General features: G+C 42.9%; 1 protein-coding gene across 1 annotated transcript in view; it reads left to right on the forward strand.

Moving 5' to 3' along the window:
• The window catches only part of CACNA2D4 (calcium voltage-gated channel auxiliary subunit alpha2delta 4), a 192,863-nt gene that overhangs the window by 120,743 nt on the left and 47,639 nt on the right, over positions 1-24,481 (forward strand). The gene's annotated exons all lie outside the window — the stretch shown is intronic.

The raw sequence follows: 24,481 nt of genomic DNA on the forward strand, positions 1-24,481 counted from the left end.
TGTCCCGGACTTTTGCATTAGAGGGGTGCTTGTCTTACACATCTTTTTTTAAAAAAAGATTCAGCTGTAGGGGATTTGGGGGAGTTTTGTTGGTGCTCATTAAACATATGGCATGTGTCCATGATGCCTGCAAACAAAGTCTACGTAGCAGTTGCAATAGCAATGAGCATGCTACTTATGGGGAATATTGCATTTTCCCAAGGTACCAAACAGTTCAATTTTGATAGCTGAGAAAACACAGTGTCCCTGCAACAGAAGCGTGAGGGAAGATGTGCCAATAATGTGCAACAAATGAGAAGCAAATGTGCATTTATGGTTGAGGCAAGGGAAAGAGAGAGTGATTACACAGGCAAGCGACCATTTTCCACTTTCTATCCCTGGGATTATAAATTGGTGAAGTGCTGGCATAATAGTGTGTTGCCTGCCTGCACTGGGGGGGACGGGACACAGAGAGGGATAAAACCCTCTAACAAAGATCTGGATTTGCACTATGGCTACCTTGCTGGCATTTTATACCTGTGTTTAGTACAGAGCAAGGCTGGTATATCACAACCCAGGTTCCTTACTGGTGGTTATTTTCCAGCCACACTAAGGGAATATTCCATCCAATCCCAACCCTTCTTGGCTCACCTCTCCTGACCCCGCTAGGGCCAAGGTATCTCCCCAAGTAATGTTGAAAGCTATGGCCTTACACTTGCCTGGATGCTAAATCTTATAACCTGAACACCTTGGCTCCTGTCACCTCATGCATAGCTATTTGCTGGTGAGAGGGCGCAACCCTTCTTGTGCTCAGAACCAACTTGGGGCTCATTCATCACAAATGTATGGCGCCCATCACTTGATGATTGCAAGATCAAGTGATAACTTGCATGTGTGAATGGGCTGTCACAAAGCTAACATCACAGGCAGAATTCAGAACTTTCATGTCATTTCAGATAATACTTTTCAATAGTTCATACATCTAGTTACCCAGTGTACAATATTTAAGTACAGAAAAAAAACCAAAATTAAATGCGTATGCATATGTGAACCAGCCTTAGGATTACCTCACACTGGTGTTTCTCAAACTGTGGTCAGGACCCACTAGGTGGGTCACAAGCCAATTTCAGGTGGGTCCTCATTCATTTCAGTATTTTATTTTTAATATTTTAGACTTAATGCTACCATGGTATGTGACTACATTTGGTGTTTCTCAAACTGTGGTCAGGACCCACTAGGTGGGTCACAAGCCAATTTCAGGTGGGTCCCCATTCATTTCAGTATTTTATTTTTAATATATTAGACTTAATGCTACCATAGTATGTGACTACATTTGGAGAAATGTTACAGATCTGTACTTTTAACAGGCTACTATGTATATACTTTTAACAATGATAGTAAATGGGACTTACTCCTGGGTAAGCGTGGGTACGATTTATTTATTTATTTATTTAGCATATGGCATATAATACATGGGCTTATATAACAATTAGACTAGATCAAATATCAATGTCCAATTTGTCCAACCATTCAAGGACAGAGTTGCCTTCGTTGAAAAATGTCAGACCATGGGCCAGTATATGCCCTCAGTTAGTCAATGGGACTTACTCCTGGGTAAGCATGGGTAGGATTGCAACCTAGGATTGTTAAACATCTTCCTGCTTGATGATGTCACTTCTGGTCATGACATCACTTCCGGTGGGTCATGACAGATTCTCATTCTAAAAAGTGGGTCCTGGTGCTAAATGTGTGAGAACCACTGCCTCACACAATACTTAGAAGCTACCATTCCAAGCAGATTCCAGGACCACACCTTGGTGAGTCCTGAGGATGCTGCCTGGTCTAGAGATTCTCCTGATCAGCTATGGTACCTCACTAGCACTGGTCAGTAGTTCAGATACCTGGGGGAGGGAGGACAGAAATAAGTTTAAAAAAAAAATGTGCAGCCATTGCCTCTAGGGAGACCCTGGGGGTTTTTGGTAGTGTGAAATGCCCCTTCCCTCTCATCTTTCAGGGCAGCAGCACAGATGCAATGCCCACAGCGGGGATGCCCAACCTCAATGGGGTGGGGGTGGGGGGAGGTAGGAATCTTAATTCCACAGCAGCGAAAAGCAATTGAACGAAAAGAAAGGGCTGCGAGGTGATGGAATGAAGCAATTACAAACCTCAAGGAGGGCTGCGCGGGGGGATGAGCGTTCTAGTTAGAAACCCTCAAGATCATCAGATGTCCCCTGATGATAACAATAAACCACCATGACAACAGGTCCTACCCCTGCCCTTCAACTGCCAAAAGCAAGGAAGGAATGGGGGGAGGGGTCACTCCCCTCACACACAGCTCCTCCTCCTGCTCTTTCAAGTTCATTCAGGGGGCAGTTTTGCAACCCACCCACCCACTGTTTGATCAGATGGGCAAGAATCCCCGCTGGATTTGGACTTGTCTTCTTCCCCCCTTTCCCCATCCCTCCCGCGCCTGCTCCTGGAAAATGTTATGTCTCCCTTTTGCCTTTATTTTTAGATTTGTATTTATGTGCCTGAAGCTTGGTCCATGTCCGTCACTTTCCCTCCTCATCTTTCTCTTACCTCCCCTAATTCATTTATTTTGATGGGCAATCAAATCCTCCGAAAGGCTCTTAAATGCACCCAGCACAGAAGGGTGAGAGGATTTGGTGCTGGTTTGTGAAAGCTGTTGAGAGAGATAATCTGATACGAGGATGCCGAGGTGAAAGATACCAAGAACATTTGCAGAAGATGACTCCCACCTTTCCCAAAAAATACAACTGAGTTGGAATCTCTTCTTGCACTTCCCTGCAAAAGGAAAAGCCTCGAGCCCCTTTATGCCTGCCAGAGCTCTCACCCCATAGCTCTTGACTAGCCATCTCTCCCCCCTCCACACCCTTTGGAGATCCTCCTTCCCCCTCCTCCTTTTCATGGAGGCAACGCAGGACCGCTTACCTGGAGATGCTCTGCTTCCCTGCCTGGGCTCCAGCCAATTCTACCTGCTTGCTGATCTCTTTTTCTGCCTCCTTGACTCCCAGCAAACAGGCTTGCTCCTTTCTGAGCCTGTGTCCTATTTAACTCCCCTACCCCACAGGAACCAGCGGCAGAGTTAAGCTGACAGCCACAGAGACTTAGCTGGCTGCTCTGGATGGCTGGGCTAGAGAGTTGATCAGTTTCAAATCCTGTTGTGGAATGATCCCGTCCTTCCTTTCCCTGAGGTATTGGGAACTGCCTGCCACTCTCATTCAGACCCCTCCATTGTTCAGCCTTGGCTTTGCCTGGGTTATTATTACAACTGGATTGGATGCCATTGACAACCCACCTGTATTGCTGGGCTCCAGTATAAACAAAAGAGACTACATCTTTCAAAAGAGCAACTTAAGGCTCCCTCTGGTTTGATTGTGTTGAGAACTTCATTTAAAGCAGCGCCAACAGTTTATTTCCTTATTAAAATAAAAATAAAAATAAAGTCTGCATTTCGAGAAAGAAAGGTGCTGGAGTTCAAGCCTGACTGGAAGCCATGCAAGTCTTGAAACTGGAAACGCTTTCTCCAAATTTTGTGTGAACTGCTTCCTTAGGATTGGTTCATACATGCATGTTCTGCACACTTCAGCACATAACATCCTTTGATGACTTCTATGTGTGAATGGGCAATTATGGATTACACTCCTCAAATTTTTAACTTTTATCTCCCCTCAACTCAAGTATGGTTTTTACTGGAGCCGGTTCACACATGACTGCTGTTCATCAGTGAAGTGGGGATAAATAAAACAATGTACATAAATGCATGAACCACACTCTAAGGGAGAAGAAAAGGCATTCTGTGTATGTTCCAAGGCACTCTCCTCATTGTTAAACCACCACCTCCTTTCCTCCTCCCCTGTCCACCCCAGAGTTGTATCTTGGCATTAAAAACGGGTACCAGAGTTAAACCCTGATGAATTTTGGCTCCAGTAACTCGTGGGTGAAACCCCAGTGCTAGAATTTGTTTTCAGTGCCAGGGCTTAGTGCCAGTAGGCGAAAAAAGAGTGCTTTGGAGCATGTGTAAGGTGCATTTCATGAACAATTGAAGCATCACAGGATTCTATCCCACCTACTATGTACTCCCATCCTCCCAGATATTTGTGATAAGACGGTATGACTTCCAGATTGCAGTGTGTGACTTCCACTGAGACCTAAGCACCTTCCATTTCAGAAATTAGCACTGATTGTGGTTTCTAGGGTTGCCACCTTTTTTCTTGAAAGAGGGTCTAAGCCTTTTTGAAAAAAAATGTTAAATCTGTTTCAGTATCAAGAGTCATCTGGATATGATGGATTATCTGAAGCACATTATACATAATTATCCATCATTTGAATTATAATGTACAGTTATTATAATTAATAGATTCTTACATCCATCATCGGTTTAGTCTAGCTCTCATGATTACTATTATGCTGATAAAAAGTCAGAGTTACATTTGACACTTTTGACTAATCTATATTGCAGAAAACAACAAATGCATCCCTTTTTAATGCACCCCTTGTTAGAATTCTACTCCTACCACCTCTAAATTGGATCAGATATGCAATTTAAATCATGCAAAAGATATGAAATGCTTCATGGAGGCCCATTTTAATAGATAGAGCATTATTTTGTTTCTGAAATTATACAGTGACTATTTTTTGCTGTTGTTAGGAAGTTAAAGATTTACTTCTGATGTTACTGCTTTGTCAGTTAAAAACCACATCAAAATGAACTTAATAGAAGCAAAATACAGTATTTATATTTTATTTTTCTAGTCATTTCTGTCCAAAATGCCAGAATCTTTCAATGCTTTTAGTAGCAGTAAGACAAAAAGAAATTCAACAGGTACACCGTGTTTCTGGAATAGGGATGCTGTCATAGAGAAAGCTGCCCCTGTTGAATTTTTGCTTATTGTACCAAAATTGAATGCAAGTTCAAGGCCCAGTTTCCTCGGCAAGGAAAAATAAGGTTGCAACTCTAGTTTTCATCCTTTGGCATCCTCTGTATACCTGGACCCTGGTCTTTTGCTAGTGCGACTGTGTTCGACCTAAGGTGAGTTGCAGCAGAGGCATCTCCACCATTTTTTTTTTCTGTTTAGGTTTTTTTATTAAGAGAACAACAGCAAGAGGTTGACCAACTTCAAAAGAGAACAGAGCTCTTGAACCTGTAACAATTTTGCTAAGGAGGGAATTTAAGCAGGGGCAGTTTTTCTAACCCCTGCCTGACAAATTGCATGCACTGAAATTCCTTCTTCTTTTGTAACTATGAGATGCATAGGAGCTGTGACCTCCTTTACAGCTGGTCCTGCTTGAGAGAAAACTGGAAAGATAGATTCTTGTGCTTTAAAAATGAAAACCAAGTTTGTCCTATGCAGAGTCTAACATACTCTCACCCCAAGCTGCAGTTAAAGGACATCTTCCATCTGGAAAAAAAGAGACTGCTAGATAGAACCTCCTCTCTTTACCAATGTGAGTACTCACAACATGCAGGGCTCACAGTGAGGTCTACCTGACCCAGGGAATTGTCTATATTAGGCATTAGATTCTGATACAACTGAGGAGGTTAATCATTATAGCAGCGTGAACTGTGCACCCCAGTGCAGAGAGAATTGCTCTTTCAAATCTCTAACCTATGCTGCCATCTCAAGTGATTGAGCTTAGAGTTAATCATTAGTGTGCAGTGACATTTAAATGTGTAGTCACACATGTCCCTGAACCGACATAGGTTATAAATCCAGGGAAAGTGGAGGACAACATGCAGCTGTGATCATAACCATACTTTCTTGAAATCTTTGGGATTTACTTATCAGAAAATGTGTGTAAGACCAGGGTGCTAGTTTTGTTGAAATCAGTGTGATTGAAATACACAATTTTTCGTAGGCATATCTGAATGGAGATTGATGAGTGGATGACCTTTTTTCAGGGACAGGTGTTTGGTTCATTGGGCCTTTAAAACTCTGTATATTTACAGCCCAGTCTTAAACATGTTTACTGAGGAATAATTCGGTGGAACCTTTTCCCAGTAAGGCTGCAATCCTAAGTATTAGAGAGGAGGTCCCTATTGAACCCAGTGGAATTTGCTTCTGAGCAAATATCATTAGTATTGTGGTGCTCATGCCTTTAGGATTGCAGCTGTGAACATGATTCACTTTTGCAGGACTGCACTCAGTGGTGCACGGGTTTGCCTCATGAGTAGTATCTTTTTATCATACTGTAAAATATAATTCAAAGACGCGCAAGATTCAGGCTGCAATCCTATTCACACTTACGTGGGAGTAAGCGCTATTGACTATAATGGGACTTACTTCTGAGTAGACATGCATAGGATTGGGCTGTCATTCAGGTCACTTTATATCCACCCAGACATATGCAAGGAACCAGAAATCATTCACATATTTATATGCAACAAAGGGGGAGAAAGGGAGAGAGAGAGTGCATATAAAGACTACATGGACAGCTGGCACACCAAAGGTCGACATACTTTTGGTGTGTGGACAATTCTTTCTGCAGATGGGTTACTGAAGTTGGTGAGAGACAATGTTAAGAGAGTTGAAAGTAGCTTCTCATGGCATGCAAATACAATTCTTCTGTCCTTCATCACCTCCAATCAAGCTGTTTTTAAATTTTTAAACAATACAAAAACCTGTTTATCAGTGGCAAAAGTGGAATGAATTAACAAACCATCAGAAGAGACTCCCTCTCAAAACCCCTTCCATTCAAAAGTATTGTCTGTTTTCAGCCGGAGCCTTAAACTACACCTGATGGTAATTTATCATTTGTTTTGTTCTGGTCTGCCTCACCACATATAAAAGTGGGATGAGATATGCTTTTCAGAGCAAAAGAAGGATGTAGGGAGCTAGACCTGTTCTGGGGATCCTCCCTGTACTTGCCACATATCTCCCTGTAATCTCTCCTCACAAATGCTTCTCTCCCACCTGGGTTCATTCCAATATCAAATCTTGGTTAAAGAGAAGGGGGAAAAAAAGCATGGGACAAACAGACTGCAGGGAGGTAAACAATGGGTGGGGAAATAATTGAATGCTCCTACCCATGCAAGTCCCTTTTGTTTTAAAAATTGGATGCCCTCCTGCACCTCCTCCCAATTTATATTTGATTGGCATAGATCCAGATCTTCAGCCATCATGTACTTTCTGGAACTTGCCCTTGAGAATAAATATGGTCACTGCAAAATGGTACACTCAAGCCCTGCTGCTGCCAAGTGCTGCAGAAGAATACCATGGTCAATGTTTTCAAAAGTCACTAGAGGCCAGTAGAGCCAACAGGAATGCAATCCCCCTGTCCAGTTCCTGGCTTATCTGAGATCAAGTCTGTTTATTCTCCAAACAGGAAAATAAGCCAAAATGAAATGGATCTGTCTCCTCCAGGAAATCTTGAAGCTGGACCATCAACATGTGCTCTACCATCTTGTCCAGAAGTTGAATATTAGATACTGTCTGGTTAATATCCCATTTTAGTGGGATCTAGAAAAATCTTTTCAAACAGAAATCTAACCACTGCTACTTTAAACTTGAAAATACAGCACCCTCTCCCAGTTATCCGCTCTATAAGAATTGGCTTTAACTAGCCAGGTCAGGTATCATTGCATGTATACTTCCAAGAGTCCTGTCCACATTCGCAGGCAGCAAAAGCTAAAATGAATTCATAAGAGCAGAACCTGCTGCTTCCAAAGGTATATTAATTGGGTGTGTCATTGTGGAATTCCTGAGAACACATATGAGTTACTTTATGCACAAAGCGTCTTTCAAACTGATCACAGCAGGATACTGAGAAATCTTCCATCTTTCTTTCTGCTTTGAGGTTCCTGATACATGAAACCTCACACCACTTGGAACAGCTATACTGCATAATGCTGTGCAGTCACAATGGTGGCTGTAAAGAAAGATTTATTTACCACCATCACTGCTTCAGAGTAATCGCTAAAATTGGTTCTAGCCCATGTTTGATCAGACTTGTTATGAGTGTTTCTTCACTAATAATTTTTCCAGCAATTTCATCACCAACCACCATCACCAACCAGTTCCCTAGAAATCTAGGGAACTGATCTAGCTCTAAGCAGCAAAAGAGGATATTCAGAAACAATTGTGTCACTGGATCAAGTCATCCTCCCATTCCAAAAACTGACCAGGGCCACAATACATAATCCATGTCAGCCCGCAAACATATACTGTATGTATTTACATTGCATGATCAAACTTGCTTTCACACTTGTCTATGAATGCAATTTCATTAAGGCACTTTGATGCCTTAGGCTGCAATCCTAACCACACTTTCCTGAGAGTAAGCCCCATTGAACAAAATAGGACTTACTTCTGAGTAGACCTGGTTAGGCTTGTTCCCTTAGTCTTTACTATTTCTAGCCTCTGCATTACATCAGATCTGGCCTCACAGACAACTCAGCTATATCAATCTGACCCACAGTCTGTCTAGCCCAGCATTGTCTCCACCAGGAGACATATTCTGGATGCTCTAGAATGTTAATTCCAAAGAATACTATAGTAAGAGTTTCTTTCATTCCTTGTCACTCAATCTCAGCAATTTAGGATATTAAAGATAGTCAAAGAATAGGATTGGGCTGTCAATTACCCTATTGGCTTTTATTGGTTCTAGTGGCAGACGGTTTTATAAATTAACTCTGTATGTCCAGTATTCTGGTTTCAGTTATCGATAATTGTAATAATCAAAGGAATATACCATTGTTGTATGTCTTTGTAATATCTTTGTGGGATGGAACATTCCCATGGTCAGACACAGATGGTAAAAGAAGACTAATCCAGAGAGCCTATAACAGCAGGGATTTGAACTCAAGTCTCCAAGCTCTAAACCCACTGGCCTACACATAATTAAAAAATGAATAATATATACTGGTAAATATATCTATAGAAGTGGAATTGGGGGCCAGAAGTCCTGTGCCCAAACCTTGCATTACAGCAGCTTACAGAATCTTAGCTGCAAACTGGGTTTGTCAAAGGAGCAAGAACTACATTGGTTAAAGAATAGCAAAACAACGGCTAAAGCAGATGTCAGCAGTAATGTCACATTGGGTGCCTGAGATTCATGCATGCATAGCAGCATGTGGTGCTGACATCCTTCTCACAGCTGAGTTGCTTTACAGCCCAATCCTGAGCTTCTTGGTGCCTGCTGGAGTAGTGGTACCAAAGCAGCTACTGCTGTATCCAGCAGGCTCCAGGAAGCAGCTGAAGGTCTCCTTGGAGGAAGGAGACTTTCATCCCTTTCCCCTGGAGAAAGCCCCAAGCCCCGCAAGTCTGAGCTAGCTAGTTTGCTGGCGCAGTCTTGAGACACTCCATGTCAAGCCTTCCGGCCTGACACACAGTTCACAATATGGCAGAGCAGAGCTCCACCAATCCCACCTCCTCCCACCCCAGTTCCTTCCCCACCCCACCCCACCCCACCCTTGTTACACACTCCCAACCCCCAAAGTCCGCACTGCTGCCTGGCAGTCACACTTACTACTGGCGGCAGCTGGTGTGGGTGGCTGACTGACGTGGGCCCATCTCCAGCACTCCCTATTCTGAGGGCGCCAAATCCTTGCTTTATAGCATGTTTACAGCACCCAGCACCAGCGCCAGGGCTCAGTGGTGGTGCTGGGCCACTTTAGGATTGGGCCCTCCGTTTTTTTTTATCAAGAATCCAGCAGAATTAGGGAAGCAATAGAAAATACTTTAAGGAGATTATCTCCCAACCTCTCTCTCTCCTGATATATGCAGAAACATTTGGAAGCTCCTGCTTGCAATTTTCGTATTATTACAGTTCCCAAATCCATAGGGACAGTTGGTTGTGCATGTTGCAGTGTTCAGTTACCATTAAAATAGGCATTTAGACATTGTAGGGCAGAGGCACACCTGGGCTGATTAAGGTGCCCTAACATAGTTCAACATGCCTTTGTTCAGAATACAAGTCTGAGAGGAAAGGGACCTTACAACCTGACACATATACACACACACCCTAAAATCCTAGATGTGTTCTTTAATTGCTAGGAAACCTGTTAAACAAAGCTAAACAAAGATGTTTTCTTATAAGAGCTTTGGGGCTTATACATCTTTTTGTGTAGTTATTGGTCTCATATTGGTGGACCATAACATGGTTGAAAATGGCTGGCAACCTTCAGTCTCGAAAGACTATGGTATAAGCCTACAGCACCCGGTATTCCCAGGCAGTCTCCCATCCAAGTACTAACCAGACCTGACCCTGTTTAGCTTCCGAGATCAGAGGAGATTGGGCATGTGCAGGGTAATCCTCATCTGAATCATGACCTGAACTGAGTTGCACCAACAGTACCATGACCATCTTTTTGAATGGGGGGGGGGGGAAGACGGGGAAAGAAAAGGATTGACCAGGTGGGGAAATAAGAGGCAATCTGGATATAGTAAACATAAAAATAATATAAAACATAACAATAGGACAGTTTGCATTTTCTGGTAGTACTGTAGTAGGCCAGTAACCTAGAGGATTTTTCTGAGGCTGCCTAATGCAAAACATTTTGAGCACAAACAACTGAGCTCATTAAAAAATTAGCACATACACTGAATGAAAATAAAAATATAATAATATTTTTAGAAGTTTCTTCTTTTCTTTTTTAAATCCAAACACCATTGGGTACATAGCTCAGGGTTGAATTCATCTATGCTGCATTCTTAGGCTTGTCCAGACAAATAGCACCCAAAAGTAAGATTACCCAAAAGTAATCAAAATCTCCAGTGGGCTAAGTGGAGGGCATGTTGATACATGACACTGCAATTAACTGCCTGGATAGCTACTTTCAGCTTCTAGGCATGCCATCCAGGGCTAGTTTGGGTCTTTAACTAGCCTGAAGGCTTAGCTTTCATTTTCAAATACATTTTCTAACTTTGGTACTTTCAGAGATATTGGAGGAAAAGTGCAGATGGTATTCTGCCCAATTGTTCAATGAGAAGAAAGCTGTTCCTGCCTTCTAGCCATTATGGAGAAGTTGCTGTTTTGAGTGTTATGTAATTGACCAATGAAGAAGCTGAGTAACTGCTTATTTCAAATTGGGAAGAATTATAGAAGCAAATTATGCAGAGTATAATCATGCTCCTCAATTGACAATGCCTTCTCAAAATCAAAGATAAACCCTCAACATTATTATGTAGCCATCTGAAGTTGTTTTTTTCCACAAGCACCTTGCTCTGATGCATGTACTATCCAGTTTATATGGCACACTGTGTTTTGGTTTCTGTGACCATGGGGGGAGAAGAGCTGCTTTGCAAACAGCCTGAATCTTGCAGCTGAGACAATGAGAGTGTATTGGCTAGCCTTTTGTTCTTTGTAGTTTATAGCTTTTTATTATTTGTATTAACTTTAAAGTACAAGATTAATTTCTCTTGAAACATGAGAGATAAAATTCCAATCTAGTCTTAGGTCCAGAGCAAACATCCAGAAACCCTTGTGGAAATCAGCATTTCCCACAGATGTAACACACATTTGGATGCAAAACCCACCTGAGTTTCTGTCTGGAATCCATGAGTTTTTTTCCTTACAGAATAAACCAAGTGTCTTTTTTTACTTCTTAATTCATGTGTTCAGAATTGTTCATATGGGGTTTGAATGTCTGGTTGGAAGACATATACGGCTGCCTGATCAGGAGTGAAGCTGGCCCTGCTAGTGCTGGGGGCGGGGTGACGTGATGACACTGTCACGTCACCCCCTGCATCATCATATCGTCTTCCACATTGAAATATCCCCTCCACATCTGGAATGGCGTCAGTTTGGAACCAAATGAACACTGGGCAACTGGGAGGAGCCATCTTTGCTTGCCGCTTTGAGCACTCAGGCAACAAGCACTGTGCACCCTCCTGTGAAGAGTGTGCAAACCCACAAAGTACCATGGGGGTGGTTTGCCTCCCCCCTCACATACCGAGCTCACAATGCTACTGTGTCTGATATCCTTTGAATCCTCAGAGGAGGTTAGACTGTCTGCACTAAGATTTGCAGGAGCTTATATTTTACTGCCTTAGAGGAGTAAATGCTCAGGGGAAAACTCCTGCCCCTTTCAGAAGGCAAGTGCTGCTGGGATATGTGCAGACATAGGAAGACAGCTGAAGGATGATTGACAGTGCTGGAGTAGGGAGTAGCACAACTTTTTCCATAAATGAACCCTTGAAATTAGAATGAATGTATGGTTGCAAATCCCATGGGGATTGAAACTCAGGGCCCAATTCTATCCAACTTTCCAGCGCTGATGCAGCCACAAGGCCCTGAGGTAAGGGAACAAACGTTTCCTTACCTTGTGAAGCCCTCTGTGACTGCCCTCCCCACTGCAGGAAGCAGTACACATGCCATTAGCATGGCTGCATCAGTACTGGGAAGTTAGATAGGTTTGGGCTCTCACATATGTAATTTCCCATAAAATAACTGCATGTCTTCTGCAGGCCTTAATATTGCCACAATACTAACAAAATAATCTTTGCTATTTTGCAGATCAAATTTTCAAATTATGTAAGATACTTTTTAAAGCCATGCTATTTGTACTGTATAGTGTGTTAGATTTATAAATCAAGAGTTCGTACTCAGGAAGAATCTCTTAACAATGAAGTCATGACTAATCTGTTAAGCGATTCTGAGCCTGCACTTCTGCTTAAGAACATAGAAAGCGCCTTGCTAGATGAGGCCAAGGTCTGGCATTCTTAGCAAGAATCCTACCATTCAGTGGCTTATCAAAAACTGACTGTTGTACTCTGCCCACGATCTACTCTCTGCCCATCTCTACCCTAGAAGTCTTCATAGGATATCTACATTTGTTTGAAATGCAAAAGTTTAGGGCGCAATCCTAACCAACTTTCCAGCACTGGCATAGCTGTGTCAGTGGGGCATGTGCTGCATCCTGCAGTTGGGGGGCAGTCACGGAGGCCTCCTCAAGGTAAGGCAATGTTTGTTGCCTTACTTCGGAGCTGCATTCCCCTTATGTCAGTGCTGGAAAGCTAACCCACTTTCCAGCACTTTAGTAGGTGAAAGCCTTTAGTAGGTGGAAGCTTTTCCTGGTGTGGAAAATTTTGCCAAACTTTTGTAGTATGTGCCAGAAGCAAACATGCTGCCCTTGATAGAAGAAGTTCAAAGTAATGTTGTTGATTTGCAAAATTAGCTGACTGTTGGCAACCTTCAGTCTCGAAAGACTATGGTATCGTGCTCTGAATGGTGGTTCTGGAACAGCGTCTAGTGTGGCTGAAAAGGCCAGTTCGGGAGTGACAATCCCTTCCACACTGGGAGCAAGTGCAGTCTGTCCCTGGTCTTTCTCCCTGGCTATGGGCCTTCCTTCTTTGCCTCTTTGCCTCAGTCTGTTGGCCAAGTGTCTCTTCAAACTGGGAAAGGCCATGCTGCACAGCCTGCCTCCAAGCGGGCTGCTCAGAGGCCAGGGTTTCCCACTTGTTGAGGTCCACTCCTAAATTAGCTAGCAATCTACATAATGAGCAAACTGGGCTTCCCAGATTTGGGGGCATAGGATACTGCAACTTTAACTGTGTAACTTTATGGGAAAAGTTGCAGTAGCTAAGATAAGGAAACCAAAAGCATCACAGCTCTCAGTATTGCTGAATGTTTAGAGTTGGACATTGGTTTTGGTCAGACCCACCAACTTGTGACCCATGAAGCTCAACACATTTTATTTGCCCTATACAAGAGGCTGTATCTAGACTGCTAAGAGCTTCATAGCCCACTCACCCCATTCTGCAGTCCTGGATAGCAGCACAACCAGGAGGTCTATTGAGCGCCATTTGTGGCTGTTAGACTACATTTGACTTGATGGATCAGAAGTTATGTAGTCCTGGTTCAGATGCATTATTTACTATATAGGGTGAATGTAATTCCTGTAATGAAATTTCTGCCAACGCAGATTTTACTTTTCTTGATATTGAAGGACATGAGGTCAGTGTTTGATTTTTCTGTATTAATAGAAAACGATTTCAGAAATACTGGAATTTTTGATTGCCTGAACTTTTGACCAACCTTTGATCATTTGGCCTTGTCAGTGCATCAGGGAGAGAGGAGCAACATGATATCTTGCACAGCCTGTTGATATCACTTAACATGTGTATACTTGGATTATTCCTGCTTTGAGAGTTCAGTGGTTAAGGGTATGGGTTTTAACATATGTTGTTTGCTGGATGTGTGTTTGCTTTAAGTTGTAGCCTGTCCTGAACTTGAGCAATTGGAGTGGGCTAAGTTAAATAAATGTCAACTTCATATTTTCAGAAATAGGTAGCACAGAGTCTAATAGTGTGATCTATGAGTAGGAATGTCCCTGATTCAAAGCTCACTGTAGAGAACCAAAGAAGACTAGGATACCAGTACTGTCCTACTTTACAGGGCAATTGTAGGAAATATTAAGAAATGTGATATGTCTTAGGGCCCAATTCTATTGAGTGTGTTCTGTCCCAGCATGAGTTTGTGTGGGATAGTGCTGGTTGGAGGCCAGTGGTCTGCAGAGTGCTGGGCAGCAGAGAGGTAAGTTGGGGCAGAAGAGGCAGGAAGGAGGTGTTCTGGGACGGGCAGATAGAATGCATGGCGGGGAGGGGGCAGCTGGGAGCGGAGCAAGAATGGTGGAGCTCAGCTCCGCCAGATGCGGAGCCCTGTGTCAGGTCTCACAGCCCAACACAAGGCGTCCTTCCTCTGGACTGGCTGAATAGCCATTGTAGAGTCGTAGCCCCCCTGTGGGGTACTTCACTTACTCAGTGCCAACCTATGAACTAGGCAAAATCCATAAAAAATTTCTTGGAATGCTCTTAGCAAAGTTATAAGACAGTGTTTCTCAGACTGTGTGTCGGAATCCACTAGGTGGGTCAAGAGCCAATTTCAGGTGCATCCCCATTCATGTCAATAGTTTATTTTTAATATATTAGACTTCATGCAACCTTGGTATATGACTGCATTTGGGGAAATGTTACAGATCTGTATTTTGAACAGGCAAATATGTATATGCTTTTAATGATGATAGTCAATAGAACTTACTCCTGGGTAAGTGTGGGTAGGATTGTTAAGCCTAGGACAGCCTAGGATTGTTAAGAATTTTTCTGCTTGATGATGTCACTTCCAGTCATGACATCACTTCTGGTGGGTCCTGACAGATTCTCATTCTAAAAAGTGGGTCCTGGTGCTAAAAGTTTGAGAACCACTGCTGTAAGACATTCACAGGTGCTCTTGCAAACTAATAGGATGCACACCTGCCAAAGAAACTGTTTGTTGTGAGCTGTATTCCCAGTGTGTTCCCCATGGAAATGCTTGAAGTCAGGAAGTTTCTAATCCTTTCTACCTTCAAATTAACAGCACACATGTTCATGTAAAGCATGAACATCATTATTAAATGAGTGGAACACTGCTTTCAGGCAGTTAGAAATAATAGTTGTCATCATATCAGGCATTACTGCAGACTTCTGAAGATTATATCTGAGCTTCATGCCTCAATTTTAGATCAGAAATCTGTTTTCAGGGCCAGCTTTCAGTCCTAGAACATATGAAGGAATAATAAAGGGGAGTGGCTCTGAGCAAATGAATAATGCATTTCCACTTACCATTATATAAATGCAGCCTGACAAAACAAATCTTAGATTCAGTCCAGTGGCAGGGAGTAGCACACACCCCTGCACACACCCCTCTCTTAAAAAAGAAAGAAAGAAAGAAATGGCCAGTGAAGTCCATTCTACAGTGGGTTCAGCATCCATGAATTTGAGCATCCGCAGATGCAGACAGGTCCAGAAGCCATTTTTGGTCCGTGCTGATTATTTCTAGTCGCATCCAGAGGTGTTCTGAGACACAGATAGGATGCAACTGTACCTGTCATGTGGGGCTGCCAGATAAGTGTTGTGTTACTGCAGTGCCCCCCCCCCATTTCATTATCCATGGATTTCAGTATCCACAGGGGTTCTGGGAACGGATCCCCCAAAGATACAGAGGACACACACATGCTTTTAAAGAAAAATTTCTCATAGCTGTTTACATAGCCAACATTTTATAGTGGTAGAAAATGGGATGCAAAATTTAATATTTGACACAGTTGTATAAAAGAGCTTTTGCTCTTAGTTCGCACCCTGACACGCCAATGTTTAGATGAACCAGATACGTGTATGATGATGATGATGATGATGATATTTTCACACAGTCAGGTAGAGGTTATTGACTGGTTTGTGTTATCCAAACACTGGGTTCTTCCCAAGGACCTGGGATACCTGGTGTTTATCCTATTTTGCTATTATAAATATTGTTGCAAGATGCAAACTGTTCCCAGTAAAGCTGCTTTTATTATTATTATTATTATTATTATTATTATTATTATTATTACTACTACTACTACTACTACTACTACTACTACTACTACTACAACAACAACAAATACTTTATATGCCACTTTTAAACAAGAGCAGCTCCAAGAACATCATTTGGATTTATGAATATTGAGCACTTTTGATAAATCGGTACTTTAAAAATGAGTCAGAACAGGATATTTTTCAAGCCTCATTGAGGGACTTGCCCAGAGTTGCACTTTGAGCCTGTGGCAGACCAGGGAATACTGTAGACACTTTTCTTTTCTTGCTGTCTTTGGCACATGCCCTACTCAAAGTAGGAGTGGTGGAAGTGAGGGCATACTGGAGATCTATCACATCTGAAGCTTGAGTCAATTGTAATGTAAGTGGACTCTAGAGAGGAACTTCCTGAAGGACGTATGTGGAGATTGTGAGTGTGAACACCACTGAATCAACACACCTGACACCCACACCCCTCATGATCACACTGCAATGATTCCAAGCGGACAAGCAGAATCAGAATAGGGCAGCACAAGAACTGTGGCATAAAATCAGTGACTGTTGCATCAAACTCCTGTATTATAGGTATCTCTTCTTTGTATAGTACTTCCTGTTTTGGTGCTACCATTGCTAGGAAATCTGCTGTCAGAAAGAGCTCTAAAGTATACCCCAGTAGTCTAATAGGATGATGTGACAGATTTAACATCTGCCACTTTATCTCAAGATTTTGAAGCTCCTAATTCTGGAGAGTCTTGGTTTTAGAGTCTGGCAAGGAAGGTGGTGGAGAAGAAAAAGCATCTCAGGAATAAAAAGGGTCTAATCCAGCATTTCTATATGACTGAAACACAGAGTTACATTCTGTGTAACTCTGTGTTATTCTCCTCCTCCATGGAGGAGACAATAAACATATGAAGTAGCATTACATAGTCAGACTATTGGTTCATCTAACCCAGTTGGCTGGGTTGGCAAATTGCTGCGTGCCTCTTCTTTAGTGCTGACGTAAGCATTACATTTTCTATCCCTGTTATGGAGAAAAAAATAATACCCAATGCAAGGCACAAAAAGGGATTCCATATGAGGTTGGAGAGATCAATTTCAGACCCAGCCAGGAACAGTTGCACGGGGGTGGCAGTTTATTACCAGCCTTACCAAGTCAAACCCAAATCCCAGTTTTTATTTCTCAACTGCAGAGGAATGTCTCTTTTCTGCAACTGCTTTAGTTTACTGCAGAAGTTCATCTCATGGTCAGTAGTGGCCAAGACTCTAATGTCTCCTTGTTCAGCCTGTTGACAGAAAGTGTGTCCATTTTGAGCTCAGTAGAAGGGATAGAGAGACCAACTTTTTCTGCACTTCACACTCCCTCTTTTTGTAATGTATCTGTCTAGAAGCCTATACACCTATGCAACGCACAAAGTTCCTTCCCTCATTCCTTCTGTGGGGTGAGGTGGGTGTTTCATATTGCAGTTAGGAGAAAGAATTGTCACATGAAAACCTTGGGTCTGGTGGTGATTGGTTTCCTACAGAACTGTGCTTAGTTAAGATTATTCTAGTACTGTGGGTCCTATAGAACAAGAAACGTAAAACAAGTAAGAGGGATTGTTTTGTTAAACCAACAAGAGTTTAAAAACCACACAAAACTCTTCTTCAGATTGGATGTTTGAAGTGTGAGGGGAATTCTGTGCAGGGACATGGCATTAACACAGTTTACCTCATGTCTTTGAAAACTTCTCTCTGTTCTGAAAATTGAATGTGAAAGTCAACTGGAACTGACAGATGCTGAAGCTAGTCCGTAACGGTGAACAATTGCGTCTGGCTTGTGTTGTTACAATTTAAAATTTTTTAAATGCACCTGCTCTGTACAGTACATATGACTGTACAGGGCATAGAAATATGACCCCAGCTTGTGGAACTTGCACCAGATACCGTTCAGGGGTCAAGCAATGCACCAGGAGCTTGGGAAATACTCCCTCTTTAGGTTGGAATGTTGCATTGCGCTGACAACACATTGCACCTGCCACACTGGGACTGCAGTTGTACCTTTCTGCAGTGCAGATGGGGTGAGGTGGGGGCAGGCAGAGAAGGGTTTCTTTCTATGTGCATCAGAGGCACTCTGAGGAAGATCTGATTTCTGAAAAATTGCTCTGAAAAAAATACAGACAAAAATTTAAGGAGAAGACTGGTTTGGTGAAGGAACAGTATGGAAGAGGGAAAGAGGCTTGGCAGTACCTAAATTTAGGCTTGAATGGTATTGTTACCAAATTTGGCATTAAATTGCTTTAGCTCTTAATTTTGTTGCCTGAACATGCTGTCTACTCAACCATACCTTTGCCCTGTGGCACTTTTGTTGTTTAGAAAAATCTTCCACTGTGACTTCTGGCACTGTCTGAGCTTGAGGCAAAGAAGTGGATTTCCATGACAACAACTGCCTGTTCCTATTAAATCATACAGGGGCCCAAGCAGTTCTAGGGTTAGACACTTTGCGTCATGGTGCCTTTTCCCATAGTTAAAGCATCCATTCTTACCAGCATCTCTCTAATGGCCAGTACATCACACCCAGAATGCTTTTAGTAGCACAGAAAATTTCAGAGGCAAGCCAGGCTGGTGGCAGAGAGGGGAAGAGGATTGTCTGTGGCTATATATGGGCTACCTGAGCTGCCCGGTGCACGGGACTGCCATGGTGCCAAAAATGGCTGCTGCGGTATCCTGCACTCAGCCAGGCAGCCCACAGCAGCTCCTTCGGAAAAGGGGACTTTCATCCTCTTCCCCTGGGTAAGGGAAGTAGCCCTACAATGCGGCTACTTGATTCTACAGCAGCTGTGGAGCTGCCACGGAATCAAAGAGGCCTGTGTCAGACCGCACAGTCCAACATGGGTCTGAGCATCCAATGGAATGGTGCTCCACCAGTCCCACCCTCCTCCCACCCAGCTACATCTCCCTGCCATGCATCCTCCCCACCTCCCCCACCTGCCCCCACCCTGGAACGCCTCCTCCCCACCTCCCCCCACACACTTCCACCTCTCCGCTACCAGGCAGTCTAGGCGACTGCCAGGCAGCAGAATGAAAGCAGCTCATGCTTGCACTGGGCTAGCTCCATTGCTGGGCCTGCTGTAAGGGCTCGCAAATGTATGGCACATTTGCAACAGTGTGCGCCAGCATTGAGCCAGAGCACACAGGTCTGGATCGGACCCTTAGTCTGGTCCTTCAGATAATGAAGGCATAACTTGACTTGCCACTGAAATTCAAACCCCCTTCCACCAAATTTAAGAAATATTCTTGTTCAGTCGCTCTGAATCCTGATCTCATCTGAAAATTTAGATAGCCATTCTGTGATCTGCTAAGTTTCCAATAATGAGTCATGCATCTGTGAATGAACATTATGTATTTCCATGTTCTTTCAAACTTCTTCCACCCCACTGTATGCATCCTTTTCTTCTTTTTTTGCACTAAGCTATCTGTTTTCTTGTGAGTCATTAACACTTTCACACAAAACCCATGTTCGTTCTCACAAGCAGGCACCAGAAAACTGCTTGCTTGCAAAACCTACTGTTTATGCAGTCTTAAAACAACAGACATGATACAATGTGACCACAAAAGCTACACATTTTTTTCATTAGTATCTGTATCCCTAGCATATCTTCTTTAGACCCATCTGACATGATAGCCCATTTCTACATAATAGGGGAGGGGGATGCTTACTGCAGGGAGCATAGCCTTGGCCATGGTGTAAAAAAACCTTAACCTTTGTTGTGAAGCATCATAAAATTTATCATGATTGGAAAGGTATGCATTTTCATAAATAAATAATCAGAGCAGATGCGCACTTCAGCACAGAAGAGGGCCCACAGCCTTCAAGAAAATTAATATGCACATTTTGTTTAAAAAAGCAAATGTTCTCAGAATAGCAGGGCATTCTAGTGGGAGCTGGTATTTACTGTTTTTAAAGGGAGATGACTGCTCCCACATTTGAGTCATGACACATAACAACTATTAACCTCTAAATAATTTCAAATTAAAAATTAAGGTCAGGAAATGGAACAGGTATAGGTGGGAAAGATTGTATTCCACAAAATATTAATCACTACGATGAATTTGTGAGCAAGGCAGGGGAAGAGAATCACATTTTTCTGTTGACAGACTATTATAGTTGGGTGCTGGGAAAATAGAAGATACTTGCAAGAAAAAATGCATTATTTGAAAAGACATCTAGATCCTGGACAATTCAACAGTATCAGCTGAACAAACCCTAAATTATTTCTCATTATAAATACTATTTTCATCCCTGGGAACAGAACTTTGCAATGTGAAATCCTGCCACTTCACAGGCCATCTGCTTTATTGTAACTTAACTCCAATGCATTTCGAGCTAGTCCCACTAGCCATTCTCCTCTTGGCTCCCAGCTGGTCAGAATCAAAGCATCCAGAGCAAGAATAGTTCCTGGCCATGCTCTGAACTAGGGAAAGAGTGAGGCTTGTGAGGGGCCACACTTAGAACCTGAAGAGTGCCAGAGGTGGGACTGTGATGTTCGTGTTTTGTGGGGTCTTATGTGCTCCAAATCATCTTCAAGATATGGAGTCGTAAAAGATGTCAGCAGTTTTATGGTGGCTGTCTTTCCTTCCTAAAGGTATTTTTTTTATTTTTTAAATCTGCATTTACAGGTGCAAACAAAAATGTGAGGGGAAGGCTCACCCTCCTTAAACTGCACTATATTTGTATTGAATTCTGAAAAGGCCCTTTGCTTCTTTCTGCCTCAGTTAACTTCATGCATTTGCTTCACTTGATTAGCTTCTGTGGTATAAATGTTCTGAATTCCCCAACACAGAGGAGGCCTTAAGCATCTCCAGGAGGTTCCACAGGGAGCATTCTGGGCCTCCAGAGCCTCCCTTCAGATGCTTTTGCAGAGTACATGTGATGCAACACACACTAAAGCCAGCTGCTTTGGACAAGCAATTTAAAAGAGACCATCAGAAAACGGTATCCCAATACTCTGAAATACTACCGTACAGTAATGAAGTTGTGAACTGGCCTACAGTTCCAGGTCTTGTATTCTGAGCATATAGTGCATTTATATTCAGTGCCAATGATTGCTCCAACCTTGTCAGTCCTGAAACATGGATCAGTTCTCAAGGTGAGGTTTAAGGGGAAAATTGGAAACCTACACCACTGAGTTTCTTATGGATCCTGCTGAGTGCTGGCTAGGACTCAGGATACAATCACTGGTTGACCAGAGACAGAAATGGGTGTAGCCAAGAGTAGATTCTTGTACTGTAGGTGGCCCGGAATCTGCATCCTACCCCCAAAACAAGCACAAGATGAACTTGCTCTTGCCACTGTTGTGAAACAGAGGGACTGCTCTGAGTCCTTGGTGTTAGACAGCTTCACACATTCAATATCTGACTTCCTCTGTTCCTGTTGTACTGTCATCATAAACCATATGCTTTTCTCTAGCCCTCTCATCACCCACCATTCATGTTTGACATCTTTACACCTCCTACCACAGTATCTGGGTGGCTTAGGAAGCTTAGAATATGACTTAATGGAGGTTTGAAAAGACAAATGGGGGAAGAATTTTTATTAAGGAATCAGAAACTCATATTCAGTGCACTAACATTTAGTGTTCAGTCAGTAAGGGGATGATTTTAGGAGAATTAGGAACTGCTTGGGCTTTCCTCCCCACAAATATTTTTCCCAGATTTATCCTTAACTGCCTCAGGTGAATGATGTCTTCTGATAATATCTGCAGTGATGTCAGTCCAGGATACATTTCCCAGAAGCCCTTCACTTACTTGGAATAATTCACTAGCAAACATTGTTCATTCTCAGCAGTCCTAGGACTGCTGAATTAGTCCTAGGACTAATCCTAGGACAATCCAGTCTTCCAAAATGGGCTCCAGCAGCAAAGCTCCAGAGCAAAGTGACCTCTCCTCCATGGGGAGTGCAGCTGATGAAAGAGGCATACCTGGTTTGTTGACCTTTGTGACAAATCCATGCATGCTCAAGCAAAATTACAGGTCCCCTTTCTGTGGTTTTTGTAACAGTTCCTTGGACAGCAGCTTTTTTGTTTTGTTTTTAATCAAAACCTGCTAATATTTTCTCAATCATGAGTATTGGCGCAAAAGAATCATGTGAATGACAAAAATCATGAGTAGGATAGACTGCTGTTTGCTACCTGAGGGCCCAGTCCTATCTAATTTTCCAGTGCCGGTACAGCTGTGCCAATGGGATGTGCACTGCATCATGTGTTGGGGAGGCAGTAGCAGAGGCCTCCTCAAGGTATGGGAACATTTGTTCCTTTACCTTGGGGCTGCATTGAGGCTGCACCAGAACTGGAAAGTTGGATAGGATTGGGCCATGATTTATTACTGAAATAAGACAAGACACCAATGCCAGAAAACCCAAAAGATAGAGAATGTCCAGATTCTTGAGAGGAAGCATGGTTTATTAAGGAATCAGAAACTCATATTCAGTGAACTATCAGGCAGTGTTCAGTTAGCAAGGGAGTGCTTCTAGGAGAGTTAAAAACTTCTTGGGCTTTCATCTCTGCAAATATTTTTCCCAGGTAGCATGGTCTAGTTGTGTTGGGAAGCTTCAGTGCAAATCTTGCCTGATCCAGGACTTTGGTAGCTAGCCTAAAGCAAGACATCACCTGTCACCCAGAAATTCTGACACCCAGAAATAAGGGTATAATTGATCTACTTAACAGGGCGATTGTCCTGAACCAAAAATGATATATGTGAAGAACTTTGAGGTGAGGCTCTTAATTATGAAATATGTTGTCATTATTGTTGTTAATGTTAATAACAACTATTTCAAGCCTGGAGTCTACCTCTGTGACAAGTCAAATTAGAGCACCAAATCACAACATTCCTAAATTGTGAGAAGGAAGTGAATGTTTGTTGCAGCCATCAGCTGAGGTCTAAACTCTTCCTCCTTTATTCCTCCTTTATAAGAAGACAGCAAAAGAAACAATGAAATTGATATATTGTGGAAGGCATGTACATGTGCGCTCTGTTCACTTAGTACATATATTTCTCTGCTCTTGCTTGTGCTCAAACATGCACAAACCAACACAGAAAACCTTCAGCTATCCTTATTCTCCCTCCTCTTCCTCTCAGTGCCCCCTCCCACCTTTGGAGCAAATCCTTCCTAAGTATCAAACTGCAAAAGGCAGCAGATCTCTCCTGCTTCTATCTTTTTTGTCTCCCTGCTTCCTCCATCAGCATGACACCTTCATAAAGGTTTACTGATCTCAGGGATCAGCCTCCAGGGCAGCAACAGGGGAGGGGGGGTTCTTTAGACAACTATTTTTGGCTTCTCTTTCGGAACAGCATCTCTGATTTCATGTCCCAAGGTGTGATTCTCCTGCAGTGCATTTATTAGAATAGGGACTTGAAAAAGCAAACGTGCCTTATTACATTAAAATCTCATTTGCTGGACTCCAAACTTTCTCAGACAAACATTTAGTTCACAAACCACCCAGCTTTCTACCACCGTCTCTTTAATCCACGTCTTCCTTTCCCCAGCTGTTTTTTTTTGTTTGTTTGCTTTTTAAGCAGCTCAGCCTAGAAATTGTGTTCATAAAACTGTCTCAAGCTAGAGTGGTACTCTTTCCCCTCCCCCTCCATTTCTGAGCAAGTTACCATATGAAATTGTTCTTGACAGGGATGCAGGAAAAGCCAGTGTTCCCTGATTGGGGGGGGAGTGCCTTTGCCATATTCCTAGTGACACAAACTCATGAGGCTCAGAGCTGCACTTCCAGACATGAGCTGCCTCTGCCACCAAGGAAGGGTTGAGCCTTCCCCTAATTACAAGCTTTGTTTCTCACCAGTCCTCTTCATCTGACCTGAATTGGCCACAAGTACCTGCACTCAACAAATACCTCTGGCACTCTGTCAAGCTTATGGGTGCCCTGTGGCCTCACCCAGCTAGGTTTTCCTTCCAAAACACCTTGGTACACTGAGGGGGAGACAGTGTGCACCCCTGGCAAAGCCCTCTCTATGCAGCGAGCACCCTCTGGGCTGAAGAAGGTGGCAAGGGGTGAACATAGGTGGTAGCCTTCCCCAGTACCCAGATGATATCGCAGAGACAAGACCCACTACTTACTGTTCTCCTCTGGCAGGGCTGGAGTCCCTTCAGAGTTGCTGGTCTGCTCTGCCAAATGCTCTCAGGGGCATCCTAATGTTCCTGTGCAAGTGACCCGCAGACAGGCAAGCGG

Source organism: Tiliqua scincoides, chromosome 7 (genome assembly GCF_035046505.1).
Source record: "Tiliqua scincoides isolate rTilSci1 chromosome 7, rTilSci1.hap2, whole genome shotgun sequence".
Taxonomy (NCBI): domain Eukaryota; kingdom Metazoa; phylum Chordata; class Lepidosauria; order Squamata; family Scincidae; genus Tiliqua; species Tiliqua scincoides.